The following is a 15500-nucleotide window of genomic DNA, read 5'->3' on the forward strand; positions in this document are numbered from 1 at the left end:
AAGAGAGATTCATTTTGTCTTGCTTATGGTCACTCAGCTGAGCAACTGACAGTCCAGTTACTAAATATCTTTGCTGCTCACAGCACATGTTTCCACAGATACTATGAGGATAACAAAACCTTAAAAAGAGAATTTTCTGTCTCAGTCCTCATTATTCATAAGTAATGAAAGATGAAGTGCTTGGTTTTAATAGTTATGTTTGTGGGTACACCTTCTATATCCCTTGGCACACTGGAGGATCGTGTTATATCTCTGCATCAAATTCTGGATCCTGTAATAAGTCTTCTCATAACTATCTCCTACCTTGGCTCTGTTAACAAGTTACTAGAAGGACATTTCAAGCAGCTGTACACAAAATAATAATAAAAAAAACAACTGGTTCTCATTTTCATATCTCCCTAAAGGGGAATGGAAAGTGAACCCTGATACTTTGAATATTGTTCTATATCTAAGTATTTCTATCTGAAACTAAAAGTCAGACTTATCAAAGTGTTCAAGAAAAGTTTGTATTTTTTTAGCAGTGTTGAGGACCAAACTTTGTTCATCTGCATGTAAAGTATATACTTTAGGATTGAATCATATCCTGGGTCTTGGTTTCTGAATTTATTTAAAGTATTCCCTATATTTTAAAGGAATTTGGGTTCATAATAGTGCTATTACTTTTCCAATATATTTATAAAGAAATCACATTGTTGGCTGTTGTAATTTGTGTTGAATTTTGGGTCACACCTCATGATGCTCCAGCTCTGCACTCAGGGATCTCTTCTAGTGGGGTTCAAGGGACCATACAGGTGCTTAGATCAAACTCAGGTTGGCTGTTTATAAGGCAATTATCCTACTATCTCTCTAATCAGGAAAGCCACTTGTTACTTGGACTTGGCTAAACTTGAAGTCAAATGAAGGAAGAAAAAGTATGTTTGTAGTAAATAATGATCCCAACTATTTTTTATGAATATCAATTAATTTTTATTTTTATGATCAAAAAGATAATTATTAGCAAAATATCAACTCCACAGTAAGTTTCATATTGAGCATACTAAAATAAAATTTTAAACATATAAATATTTTCTAGTTTTTATTATTAAAAATGTAGCCATGGATGAGCAGCCTTAGAATTATTTGAAAAAAGAAATCCAGTCTCAGGCCACACCCAATATACTATATAAGTATTTACATTTTGACAATATGCTCACATTATAATTTTTATACAATTGTACCTTAGAATTTTCAAAGCTGTAGCATGGCTACTTTCAACTCATTCATAAGACAATTTATTGAAAATATTCCATTCAGAATGTATTCTATTTTGCTTTTATTTTTTACACTTATTTATTTATTTTTAAATTTTAGTTGAGGCCATATATTTACAATAATGTTAATATTTTGATTATGATGTACACAGCTAACTTACTACCATCAACTTACTAAGGACCTCCACCAATACCCTGGAAATTAAATTAAGTCTGACAAGTGTCTAGTAAAGATCAGCAGATATTTGTGTCCATGATAATGTTATTTTAATTGACTTATCAATTCAAAAAGTTTCTTGTCATCAGACATTTCTGATTTTATGTAATGTTATTTTTGTTTTTTTGGCCTTCAATTATGAATTACATTTTAATGATGATGGAAAATCTTTAACATGCCTTCAAACTTCTGATAACTGACCCAACTGTCATATTTTTATTCTTTCTCTTACACAACCATGATTCAATTCAGTGCCATGATGATATTAACTTAGACTAAGAAAAATACAAAAATATGATGTTTCTTTAACATTTTTATTCAATCCACCATCATTGTTTATAAATAAGGGAAATAATATGCTGAGAAATAATAAAAAGATATAAGTAAAGGTCTCTGAGAATGACTCTAATAGAGGAACAAAGATAAATAAAGATTATTGGCCACTGTGATTTTTCTTTTCAAACAGAAGGCAGAAATGATTCCTGTTTCCATGACAATTACCTTAACATAATAAAACTATAATAAATACAAATGAGGGGCCAGACCGGTGGTGAAAGCGATAAGGCTTTGCCTTGCCCGCACTAACCTAGGACGGACTGCGTTCAATCCCCCAAGTCCCATATGGTCCACCAAGCCAGGAGCGCTGGTGAGCGCATAGCCAAGAGTAACCTCTGAGCGTCACAGGGTGTGGCCCAAAAACCAAAGGGGGAAAAAAAAAACCCCAAACACCCCCCCCCTCAAAAATCAATAAAATTAACTTGCTGAGAATGGTAGAGACAAAGAGTGAAGTCCAATTCCCAATGGCATGATTGAATCATTGCTGGGAATCTATTTTTAGATTTTGGCTTCCTACGGAAAGCAAAATAGGTAAAAAAAAAAAAAAATTTAACTCCCACCGCAAACCAACATTTAAAATATTATTAGCCCATTTTGTTGTTATTTGTTGCTGAACACATCCTTGGCTGGTACAAATAAGTACTCAATGTAGCCAAGGAATTACTAATGTAAGTTAGTGTGGTTTAAGCATATATAGCCAGTAATAAATAAGTCCGGTAACACAAAGTGCTAGAACTAGGTTTGCATATTGCTTTCTTAACTCTTGGCTATATATAACGGCAAGCCTGCTTTTCAAGAACATTGATTCCCCTATTTAGAAGGACAATTTTACTACTACTACTACTACTACTACTACTACTACTACTACTACTACTACTACTACTACTTAGTATCTCCTTTTCAAGCAAAAGAAGTAAATCAACATTCTTTAGTAATCTCCAGGGTTTTACTTACATATGAGTAATTTTCCCTACCTCCCCCTGAAACCAGAGCTGAAAATCTTCATTTGTTTCCTGTATTACCTTTATTAGTGATACAAAATAAAGCCATATGGAAAATATCTTTTTATTTTTTTACAGACCTTATTATTACATTTTATTACAGATTATTATTTAGCCTTTATTTCTCTAGTCTTAAAGATCTTAACTTTAATCATTTGAATTCTTGGTATTGCTCCCTGAAGAATATCTTCATTTGAGATCAGCCACTGATCTGGAAATAAATTTTTAATGTATCAACTAAAAATAACTAGTTATGTATGGTGAGGAAAACTTATCCACAATGAAACTTCTACATAGAAGTTAAATTCCCTGTACACTGAGCTCTTTTGTTGAAAATAGCATAGTTCTTGACAATTATGTTTAAAAGGAAAGCACAAAACCACAGTAAACGTTTTTGCTTGCCATGGCAGCAATTCTTTTAGAGAAGGAAGGAAAATGATATGTTGTTAGGAATTCTTCAATTTAGTTTACAAAGACTTAGCATGTTTTGACGTTCAAAGAAACTATACACTGCCTGTCTGCTTCTCAGACTGTCCTGTACACAAACGCAGTTATAATTTTTATAAGATGCTGCTCTGGTCAGTAAGCTACCTGGCCAAAATTGATGATGACTTATTTTGTGTGTCAGATTATGTCTACACATTTCAAGACTCATGATAATTAGTTAACTTTTTGCCTTTTCCAAGTTTTATTTTACATTTTCCCATAATGAAATTTATTGCATTAAAAATGTTTCTCTGCTTGACCTGAGAAAGCAGAAAGATTGTTTATACTATCTGTGTTTACTATCTCTTTTTCATTTTAGGGACTAACTTGGCTGTGTTCAGGGCTTGCCCCTGGCTCTGTTGAATTTATAATGTCCTATTTGGAACTGAAGGCAATTGTCTTCAAGGTAAGAGCCTAAAAACAACAATACTGGGGCCAGCGAGGTGGCTCTAGAGGTAAGGTGTCTGCCTTACAAGCACTAGCCAAGGAAAGACCACGATTCGATCCCCTGCGTCCCATATGGTCCCCCCAAGCCAGGGGCAATTTCTGAGAGCTGAGCCAGGAGTAACCCTGAGCATCAAATGGGTGTGGCCCGAAAAACCAAAAAAAAAAAAAAAAAGCTATGATACTATCTCTCCAACACATTCCTGTTTTGATTTTGTTCTGATACTTAACTAAAACTTTCTTCTGAAACAAAACAAACCTGACTAATCCCAGTAGCAGATCTAGGATAGTCCTTCATTTGAGAATGATTGACATGACTTTGGTTCTTCTTGAAGAAACTTAACCAGTCCAATTTTCTGAAGAACAGTGGGCAAAAGATTTCCATATATGAATAAAGGTCCAATGTAGATGAAGAAAAAATGAAAAACAAAATATGGCCAGGATAAGCTGGTCTTCCCCTTACCCCTGATTCTGGACTTTGAAGTTGCTACTTGGTCTCACATATAAGTGGAAAGAAGCCTCATGAGTATAAATTGCAATATGTGAAAGAATACTTTAGTTACTATATATTTTACAATACAAATGCAATATTTACAATGACATTTTACTAAAATATGTGCCTGAGTCTCTCTGCACCCCAACACACACACACACACACACACACACATACACACATACACACACACAGACTTTATGGGATGCTAGGTATAGAATCTGAGTCTTCTGCATAAAAGGCAAAAGCCCTACCCACTGTGCTATCACATGCCCCTCCTAATGAGATTTTAAAATTATTTTAAAAGCCACTAGTGCTGGAGAGACAGTACAATGGGCAGGCCATTGGCCTTGCACAAGGTCAACCCAGATTCAATCCTCAGCACTCTGTCATGTCTCTGAAGCCCCAATAGGAGTGATAAATGAGCATAAAATAAATAAATAAATAATCTAGCACAATGTAAGTAATCTAAATTTCTGTGTAAACTCAAAACCAAACAATACCCAAATCAAACAAAATAACTACCACCTCTGTTTTCCTCTACAAACATTACTCATCCAAATTCACATCCCTCATATTTTTCGTTTGATGACATCTTGCATTTGGTTAAGTGCTATTTTAGCATTTTATATTTTTATCATCATATAGCTTATCATTTTCTATATTTTTAAATGTCAGAATGATTGTATGGTTAAGTTGATAAATACTTTTGTAAAACTAAGGTATATTTAGTATAACTGATAAATTATATGTTGCTATATATTGCCATTAAAGCAATACTTAATTATTTTACATAAGTTATGATGTAATATTTTTATCAATATACATTATTATACTGCACATTAGTCCTCTGCGGCTTATTTACCACCAATTAAAAAATTTCTTTACTAAACATTTTCAGTTTGAACACCCCAACTGCTAAGCACTGGCAACCGCTGCTTAAATTTTTGTTTTGTTTTGAAACAGTGTTGGCTTTTTCAATATCACTGCATGATACTGTAATATCGTATAATACTTGAACTTTCTGTATCTGACTTATCTCAGCATAAGTTCAATGTTCACTCATGCTGTTTCAGATGGCACAACATTCCCTTTCCTCATAAATAATAATCTTCCATTAAGTGTATACTACATACCACTTCTATTTTTAAATGTATTTTCCTATTGATGGACATTTGTGGGCCTTTTTTAATATCTTTTGACTCATGAGCAAAATACTCTGATAAACATGGCTGTGGATAACAGGGCTGTGAATGATATTTGCAGTGATATTTTAATTTCCCTTGGTATATATGTGTGTGTATATATACACATGTACACAAAAGAGGAATCATTGGATCATGTGATTAATCTTTTTTTCAAGGAGTCTTCACCTTTTTCTCTCAAGGTGGTTGTACCAATTTTCATCCCCATTAATTATGTACAGACATTTATGTTTTTTTTTATTTGAACAAATATTTATTATATTTTTATTAGTTGAGGTACTGTAATTTACAATATTGTTAATGATTATTTTCCATATACATACTCCAATACTACAACCATCGCTAGTCTACTCACCTACTTACCCTACACATCCCAAAGCCCTCCGTTTGGGCTCCCTAAACCTGAACTTGGTTTTGTGGGTCAGTTCTCTTCTGTTGCCTTTGATATAGTTGTTCCTGATAATCACATCCTACTCAGCACATATTGTCTTCCCTGTTTTTGATAATATGTACATTGTCAGATATGAGTTGCTATCTCATTGTAATTGTAAATTTTATTTTCCTGATGACTTATGATGTTGAATACATTTACAATGTACCAGTTGGTGGGGGTTTTTTGTTTGTTTTGTTTTGTTTTGTTTTGTTTTTTTATACTCTGGTTTGCTCAGGAACTACTCTGAGCTTGGTTTCTGGGGCCACTCCTGAAGTGCTCAGAGATCATTCAACAACAGTGGCTGAACATAGGCTTTCTACATGCAAACCAGATGTCCTGTTTTTTTTTTTTAACTATTTCCATAGACCTGCTCCTTTTTTAATAATTACTTTGATACTAACTTCATTATAGATTTTGAATATTGACCCCTATTCAATACATTTTTAAATGTTTGTACCGCTCCTAGGCTATTTCATTTTAATTGTTTATCTGTTCAGAAACACTTAAATTCAGGGACTGGAGCAATATTCCAATAGAGAGGGTGCTTACATTGTACATGGCCAACCCAGGTTTGATCCCTAGTACCCAGATGGCCCCCATGCCTGCCAGGTGTAATCTCTGAGCACAGAGGCAGGAGTAAGTCCTGAGAACTGCCAGGTGTGCCTTCCTCAAAAACAAGAAAAAAATTTTTAATTCAATATAATCCATTTGTTAACTTTAAATTTAGTTCTTTATGCTTTTGGCACTATGTTCAAAAAAATCATCGCCAAGACTAATATTATGATGTATTTCTCTATGTTAGCATGTAGAAATTTTATGTGGTAAGTTTTTATGTTTCTAACTGATCCATTTTATGTTAACTTTTATGAGTGGCACGAGATAAGCGTTCAATTCCATTGTGTTACCTGAATTCTTACAGTCTTATTGGCACCATTAGTTGGTTGGTTCTCTTAGTTTTTATCTTGAATTTTAGTTGATCAAATTGGAATTTAGTTTTGCATTCTCTGGTTTTGTTCCTTTTTTCTTGTATGTGTCTAATTTCTTGTATGTGACTAATATCCATTTTGTTTTTATTATTTGTTGTATAGTTTTTGATAACTCTAGCACTGTTCTTTTCTGTAATTTCTGTGTGTACTCAGGGTCTATTGTTTGTTTATGCAAATTTTAAAATAGTTTCTTTCTTGTGAAGAATACTTTTGTATTTTGATGAGGATTGTATTAAAACCTATAGATTTTATGGCACAGAGAGATAGCATAGAGGTAGGGCACTTACCTTGTACTCAGCTGACCCAGGACAGACCTGCGTTTGATTCCTGACATCCCATATGGTCCCCCGAGCCTGCCAGGAGTGATTTCTGAGCATAGATCCAGGAGTAACCTCTAAGTGCCACTGGATGTGTCCCCCAAACAAAACAAAACAAAACAAAACAAAACAAAACAAAACAACACAGATAGATTTGAGCAATATGACCCTTTTTAAAAATACAAATTTTGCAGACCCATCAACACAAAATCTGTTACCATTTGTTTGAGTTTCTTTGGTTACTTATAGCCAAAGTTTGTTTTTATTGTCTAGTATTTTACTTACTACATTAAAATTAATACTGTTTTCAATGCTATTGTGAAGGAGATGTTTTATCTAAGAACTTACAATTTTGTAAATATTCTATTGCTTTTTGTTTTTCTAAACCTTATAATTTTTAAATATTCTACCACTTTTGTTATTTTTTGAAACACAGTTAATCTTTTTAACTTTAGGCAAACCTCTTGTTCCTTTCTAACTGTTGTGTTATTCTGAATCTAGAATTCCCAGATCAAGTTGTTGTCTGTGTTGGCTTTTCAACTCTAAATATGCATGGCCTATTAGGGCTGTGGAGGGTAAGAAATGTGATATACAAATGCTTTATTTCAAAGAGGGCTGGGAGGCAAGAATTTCTCAGTCATCTGCATAAATTATAGAATCTAACTGGAAGTGATGCTGCTTTTTTGCCCCTTTGGGAGGAAGAGGTAGATCCTTCTTGCCCAGCATCAACACTGTCAATGAAAGTAATGTATCCAATAGAATACAAAAAAATTTGTTATTTTATTCTAGGAAGCAACATGCATGTGTTCTAAAAGAATGCATTTCTTATATTTTGTTAATTTTTTCTGTGCTTGATTATACTCATTTTGCTGGGGAAATAACTAACTGCTTACCTGAGGCTTCTACTTAGGGATTGAATTTCATTATGTACTGTTTTGATTCTGAAAGAGGAAACCTCAATTTCCCTTTGCCAGCTGTTGTAAACAGTTCCAATTATTAGTGCCTCCATCCTATACTTTTAATGCTCCTGTGAACTCTAGGTTCTTTCTGATAAACAATTCTCCAAGACCAGGAGTTCAAAGTTTATGCTCACTGGGAGATTAAGTTAATGGGCAATATCTAAAGGAAATGGCCAGACCCAAAGATCCAGCCCAGCCAGACCTTTTAACTGCACTTGCAGTTAAAAACATGAGAAGTACAGTGTGGCTTTCTGAAGGTAGGTGAAAGGTCTTTATGGCCTTCCTTCTCTGTGATGATCTACATACACTCACCTGGGACTCATAGACAGAGACCTGTATTGATTGCTCCTGCATCATTTCCACTCTATATATCAGCTATACAGATCTTTACCTTTCAATTATTTCCTCCACTTTCCCCCCACACCACCATACCTCACTTGGGATTTAACTGTATTAATTTATTAACCATGCCTTAAGTTTAAAGTCAATTCTCAAGGATAATCTCTATGATCCAGCCCTCTTTCACTACTAAACTAAAATAGTTTAGATCTTATTTTACCTAAATAGCACTCTAGAATAGCTCTCTAGAATGTTCAATGTTTTTGAAGGTCAGTAATGGCATAATTGTCAAGGAATGACTATCTTTTTATATTTCTGCTACTTAGGCTTTCAGAGCACATTTCATAACCTAGGTTCCTCTAACCTAGATTATAGGAAAATCCTAAAACTTAAAGAAAACTTAATAAATAGTAATTTGTCTTCACAAGTAATCTATTTGAAACAATAATGGGAATCTGAGATATTGAGACAGTTCAAGAATTTTAAATTCAGAAAATTTTGTCTCTTATATTTACAATTTAAATCACTTTAGGATATAATTTAATGTCTCCAAGATATGAAGATGTAAATATATCTCTGAAGGAGATTCCTAAAGGGTGAAAACAAAATATTATCTGTATTCTTTCCCACAGAAGAAAGAATGTTGTCTACTAGAGAGCAAATTTTATTCTTACTAGCTCAGAAAGGGATGACTGTCATTATTTTATAAAAATTCCCACATTCCTTTAGGGTTATTTTTCTAGGTTAAGACTATAATATATGTTCAGTAATAACTTTTTTCATAGCAACATTTTAGAAAGCTGATAATTTGAGACAGTGTGGCTGACAGTTTTTATTCTAAGTTTAAATATTTTGAATCAGCTTTAGAAATCTTATATCTGATTTTTAGTATAATGTGCCCATAAGGAGAAAATAAAATGTAGCAGCATTTATAGATTCAATGCCTATATTCTAAAAGCAGACTATAATATCTGTGGGCATAGGAATCCTTGTGATTAACTGTGTGTGATAGCTTTGACACTTAAGACATCAAGGCATCTTTGTTGAATAAGTGTTAGCCTCAATGGCTGAAATTTTATTTTGTTATGTCTAAGTATTCAAAGCAACTAATGATGCTGAAGCCATTCAGGCCTTTTGGCAATCTGTCTGGCAATTGAAGAAATCTAAGTGCCTGTACTTGTTTGGTTGGTTGGACTCAGTGCTGATGATGCTAGTTATACTATCCTAAATATATTCCGCAAAGTTCTAATTTTTTACAGCAAAGGCTTTGGAATATATGGTTACTTAAATAAAATTCAGTTTTGTTTATTAAATGGGGGCCAATTACTAGATTTCTCTGTGATTTAATTTATTATTTGTAAAATGGATAAGATAATATCACACTTGTGAGGGCAAGGAGTGTCCATTTATTTAAAAGGTTAGTAATATAATGGATTGATATAAAAGGGAAACAAATTTCTTAATATCAAGTCCTTAGAAAAATGTTTGGCATATAATAAATCTTATAGGATATTTTTTTGCTTATTATTCACTTTAGGCATTATACAGAGAGAAGACTGTAGAGTGAAACATTTTTATTCTTATATTTGAAATGTATAGTTATATTCATTGAAATGTATAGTTTATAAAATAGCAAGTTCACTTTATAACTTGTAGAATGCCTTTGCTTAAGAAATCTGTTTCCTTGAATTCAGTGCTACTTCTTCCTTTAAAATAATTTTCTTCAAATTATTGCATGATCAGTTAGATCTACTTAGAATTCTGAGAATTATGTCAACATAGGATCAGGTCTAACATAGTACGTAACACAAGATATATATTTAGTTACAAAGAACTACTACTATCTGACATTTTAAGACTAAGCAAGGAAACATTATTTTTCTGACAAGCCAGGCAAGTGTTTTCAAAGAATTCTTTAGAAGTATATATTGTGGGGCCAGAGTTGTGGCCCTAGAGGTAAGGAGTCTGTCTGCCTTGCAAGTGCTAGCCTAGGAAGGCCTGCAGTTAGATCCTCTATCCCCTGGCATCCCATATGGTCCCCGCAAGCCAGGAGAGATATCTGAGCTCATAGCCAGGAGTAACCACTGAGTATCAAATGGTGTGGCCCAAAAATACAAATATATATATGTGTGTGTGTGTGTGTGTGTGTGTGTGTGTGTGTGTGTGTGTGTGTGTGTGTGTGTGTATGTATATATAGTGCTTATTTTTGTTATCATTTGGAGGTTTGCTTTTCTAAATTGAAATATGATTTTTAGAAGGGGAAAGAGGCTGCCTAAGGAACAACTAGACTAATTGTAAATTTAATGACTTGAATCTCATTCATTTTACAATTACTATGTGAAATATATATATATGTTAGGCTTTTTATGTGTTTATTTGTGTGTCTGGTAAGCGACTTCTGAATTTTCATAGAGATGCAGCTTTTTTTAGTACTTTCAAAAGGACTTAAAAAGAGTTAATAGATCTCACTAGATAAATGATGGCACTTGGACAAAAAGGTCAAGGTCTGGTGTGATCTCTAGTTCCACATATTTCAGCCTAATTCATCAGTTTTGAATCACAAATAACACTTAGGCCTGAAAGTCTAAACCCAGAATTGTAATCAAGCAATCTATTATTTTACAACAAATTTTCTACTATTTTTGATAGTGCCTGATAACATCGTTTATAACCTTAAATCTAAGATCCAGTACTTCATTTTTATAGCTACACACTTACTTATATTGGAACTCAATAGAACCAGTATCAAGACATAAGTAGCAATGTTTATATAAATTTTACTATATGTTAAGTCTAATGAAATAATTTTAATTCTAATAAAGGTGTATGAGTATTATTTATTTTTCAATAACCAGAAAACTACGGCAGAAAGAAGTTATATAACTTATTGTGGCAGAAGTGATAATGTTAAGATAAAAATATAACAGACTATATTATACTGGACTGTTGTGTATTTGTTGTAATATTGTTTTTGCCTGTCATCCCACCTGGATCTTCCAGGTGGGGGTAATTAAGAAAGAAATAAATAGCTTGTTGGGGAGGCATAGGAAGCTCTTTTGCCAGAACTGACGGCTTGTTCGGTTTGCTTTTTGGAGCTGGCTGCAACTGACAAAAGACCCCTTTTGCTGAACCTTTGGTCCCCTAATCTTTTGCATTCGTTGATTATTTACCCCGGATATTATTATCAAAGTCTCCCCCAAAAGGGGGGACGGAAGAATAGGATTCAATTTATCTTTCTGGGAGTTATTCTTAGACTTGCAGACCATCAACAAGGGGTTTGACCTGCCCCCACAGTGGACTTTGAGTGGAAATCTACAATTTTGATTTATCAATCAACATGCCTTATATGTTGTCCTTAGTTATTTATTTAACGCTTGAGTTTTTTGAAATTGGACTATTTGCTGTATTTTTAAAAATAGACCAAGACTGAAACAGGTTTTTAAGATTCAGTCAACAGAACTATTTTGATCATTTTAATTATTTATTTACTTTTGTTTGTTTCTTTTTTTGGTTTTGGGGCCACACAAGGTGGTGTTCATGAGCTATTCCTGGTTCTGCCCAGAAATCACTCCTGGAATTTCTGGCAAGCTTGGGAGACCATGTGATGTCTTGATTTGAAACCTCTGTACTATCACTCAGGCCTCAATTCTAGTTCCTTTTTGAACCTCATTCCCATATATTTTCTTTAATGATCTAGCCATTTTCACCATTTAACTTGCCCTCTTTCAATTTAGCTCTGTTAGCCTGAAGCCGATTTTCCTCATTAAATTTCTAAAGCAATTAATGTTTGTGCAAGTGCCCAAAAATCCCAAAAAGGATTTACAGCTTTTCCTATATTGTTAACTTGAATTATTATTAAAATATTTGTTCCTTTTTACTTTCTCACTTTTATGTCTCATCAGTAGGTCTCTTTCAGTAAAAGGAAGCATTCTTTCATGATTCCTTGAAGGTAATGGTCTTGATTTTAGACTAAAATACACATTAAACTTCATGCATATAGATAAACCTTTCTCCTCTAGAAATAAACATGGATTTTTCTCTGAGATGAAATTTTTATGACATAAAAATATTAGAATTGGTAGCTTTGTTTTTAGATCAATAGGCTAATATGCTCAAGTAGGAACTATTTCAATGTTTCTTCCTGCCTTGCCAACTAATTGGAAATAGAGTAATCAAGATTATATATGTATATACAGATATAGATATATATATCTACAGATACATATATACAGATATTATACATATATGCAGATACATATATACAGATATATGTATATACATTTGTATCTGTATGCATATATATCTGTATATACATATACATATATATTTATATACACATATATAAATATGTATATATGTATATGTATATATACACAGATATAGATAGATAGATAGATAGATAGATAGATAGATAGATAGATAGATAGATAGATAGATAGATAGATAGATCGATCTGTTTTTTTGAGGGGGTGAACCATACCCTGCAGGTCTCAGGGGTTATTCTTAGCTCCGCACTCAGAAGTTACTCCTGGCAGGCTCAAGGATACAGGATGCCAGGGATTGAAACCAGGTCAGCTGTATGCAAGACGACTGCCCAAACTTCTATGCTATCACACCTGCCCTTCAAGATTATATCTTTGATAACTATTAGGCAGACTTAATGATGTCTTTTTGGGGGGAGGTCACATCCGATTGCACTCAGGGGTTACAGAAATTGCTCCTGGCATTCACAGGGGACCATCTGGGATGCTGGCATTCTAATCATCTTCCATCCTGGATCGCCCGCGTGGAAGGCAAACTCCTTATCACTGTGTTATCTCTCAGGCCCCAACTTTGTCATTTTTTATAAATATATGTATTATGAGATTCTCATATAATTGAGCTTCTGAATGGCATGCCATTTAATTCTATTACATTTCAATACCCATTTATCTCCATAGTATTTAATAAGTTATTTTAGGAATGAATACAAAAATGGTCCTGATTCATATAGGAGGAGTTTAGAGGAGGAAGTTGAGAAGAAAGAAATTTGGCTGAGATGATCAATCCTGAGTAGATGTTAAGTGTAAAAAGTTGAGCAAAATGTAAAAGAAAGAAAATTATTTTTAGGAGACATATTTATAATGAGCAAAGGAAAATATCTTTGTTGCACATTTAGAAGAAATTATACTTATTATTTGAAAAATACAAGTTGATCAGTAGTTGCAAGTACAATTTGAAATGGCAATCATGTCGGTTGAATTATATAAGACATAAAATCAGATTACTAGTAAGTGGAAACTAGAAGATTTTGATTTTGACAGTTAAAACTATGTCTTTGCAATACTTTGTCAATAAGGACTCATCAGAAATGGTAAAGGTTATTGTATAAGGATAAAATAGGGTTAAATTGGTAAAATAAAAGTGTGAATAGTAAAAATTTAATTTAGTAAATTTAATTTAGCAATCTTCTTTCATTTCTATTATTCAAATGTTTAATATAGAAATTATTTTTAAAAATCTGTTATCTACGTAATTACTTTAGTGCCTTATGACACTAAATACAAAAACTGCAACTCTAAAGTGAATTTTAAAATATGTAAAGATACAAATATTGCGAAATTGGCTACTGAGTACATATAGATAAACATATATTATCTTATGTGTTTCTGTGGTATGCACAAGAAAGCAAAAGATAAGACAGTTATGGGTTCGAAATCTTATGTACTGTACTGAGCATTGCAATAAATAGCAGCGTGCTTAGATAATTTTGGATCAGTGTTTTTCTGTCCTGGAGATAGATACCCAGAAGCAGAATTGCTGTGTCATATGACAGAGCAATTCTTAGTTTACTGTTTTCCATAAGGGTTAAACCAGGCAGCATTCCTACTATGGCAACCAGCAGTTTCTTTCTCACCACACATCTGCCAACTCAAATTATTCCCTGTATTTTTGAGATATATGCCATCATTACTGGCATAAGATAATATCTCATTGTTGTCTTGATTTAGATTTCCATAGTAATAAGTGATGATGAGCATTTTTTTTCTCATGTCCCTGTTAGTCAGCTGTTGATCTTCCTCAGAGAAGTGTCTGTTCATTTTCTCTCATTTTTTGATGGAGTTTTTAGGTTTTGTGGGGTTAAACTTTGTATTTTGCATATCTTAGATAGAAATCCTTTATCTGAAATATTGAGTGCAAATATTTTCCCCACTGAGCTGTATTTTAATTTTAGCCTGTGTTTCTTTTGCCTTACAGAAATTTTTAGTTTCAGTTATACTTTTAGTTTAAGTACTGTTATTTATCCAGAATTGTAACTGAATCACACCACTTACCCATAAATAGCAAGAAATCTCTTCATCTTGCTAATAGGGAGTCACATGGAACAGATGAGATTTTTTTTAATGTTTAGAACAGATATTTTACCACCAACCACAAAGCTAGAGGTTAGGAAATGGCTTCTAGGAAACTGCTGATTAGCATCTTTAAATGAGACCACTTAGTACTTGAAGACAATGAAAACTGTAATATTGAAAGCAGACTAAAATCAAAATTTTCTAGTAAAACAATAAAATTAGATCAAAATATTTATGGCAGGGCCAGAGTGGTGGAACAAGCGATAGGGTGACTGCCTTGCATGAGCTAACCTAGGATGAACCGTGGTTTGATCCCCCACCATATGGTCCCCCAAGCCAGGGTGATTTCTGAGCACATAGTCAGGAGTAACCCCTGAGCATCACCATATATATGTATAGCTTTTTTTCAAGTCATTTTTAACATGCCATTACTACCTTTATTAATGGCATTTTCTTTTTCACATATCAATAGTAGATCTATTTTTCCATTCTTGGTTCTAATAGTTCTTTTTTTATATAAATACAGAATAATATCATTTATATGTGGTAACTTCATAAAGAAATGCAATGATTTAAATGGCGTTGTCAAGAACACTCTAGGACCCAGATTATAGTGAGGAGAAAAAAAGAAATTGCATGGAGGAGGAGAAAAACAAATATGAAATGACTGGGGACAGGGGCCAAGCAATCTTAGGTGCA

Source organism: Suncus etruscus, chromosome 1 (genome assembly GCF_024139225.1).
Source record: "Suncus etruscus isolate mSunEtr1 chromosome 1, mSunEtr1.pri.cur, whole genome shotgun sequence".
Classification (NCBI taxonomy): Eukaryota; Metazoa; Chordata; class Mammalia; order Eulipotyphla; family Soricidae; genus Suncus; species Suncus etruscus.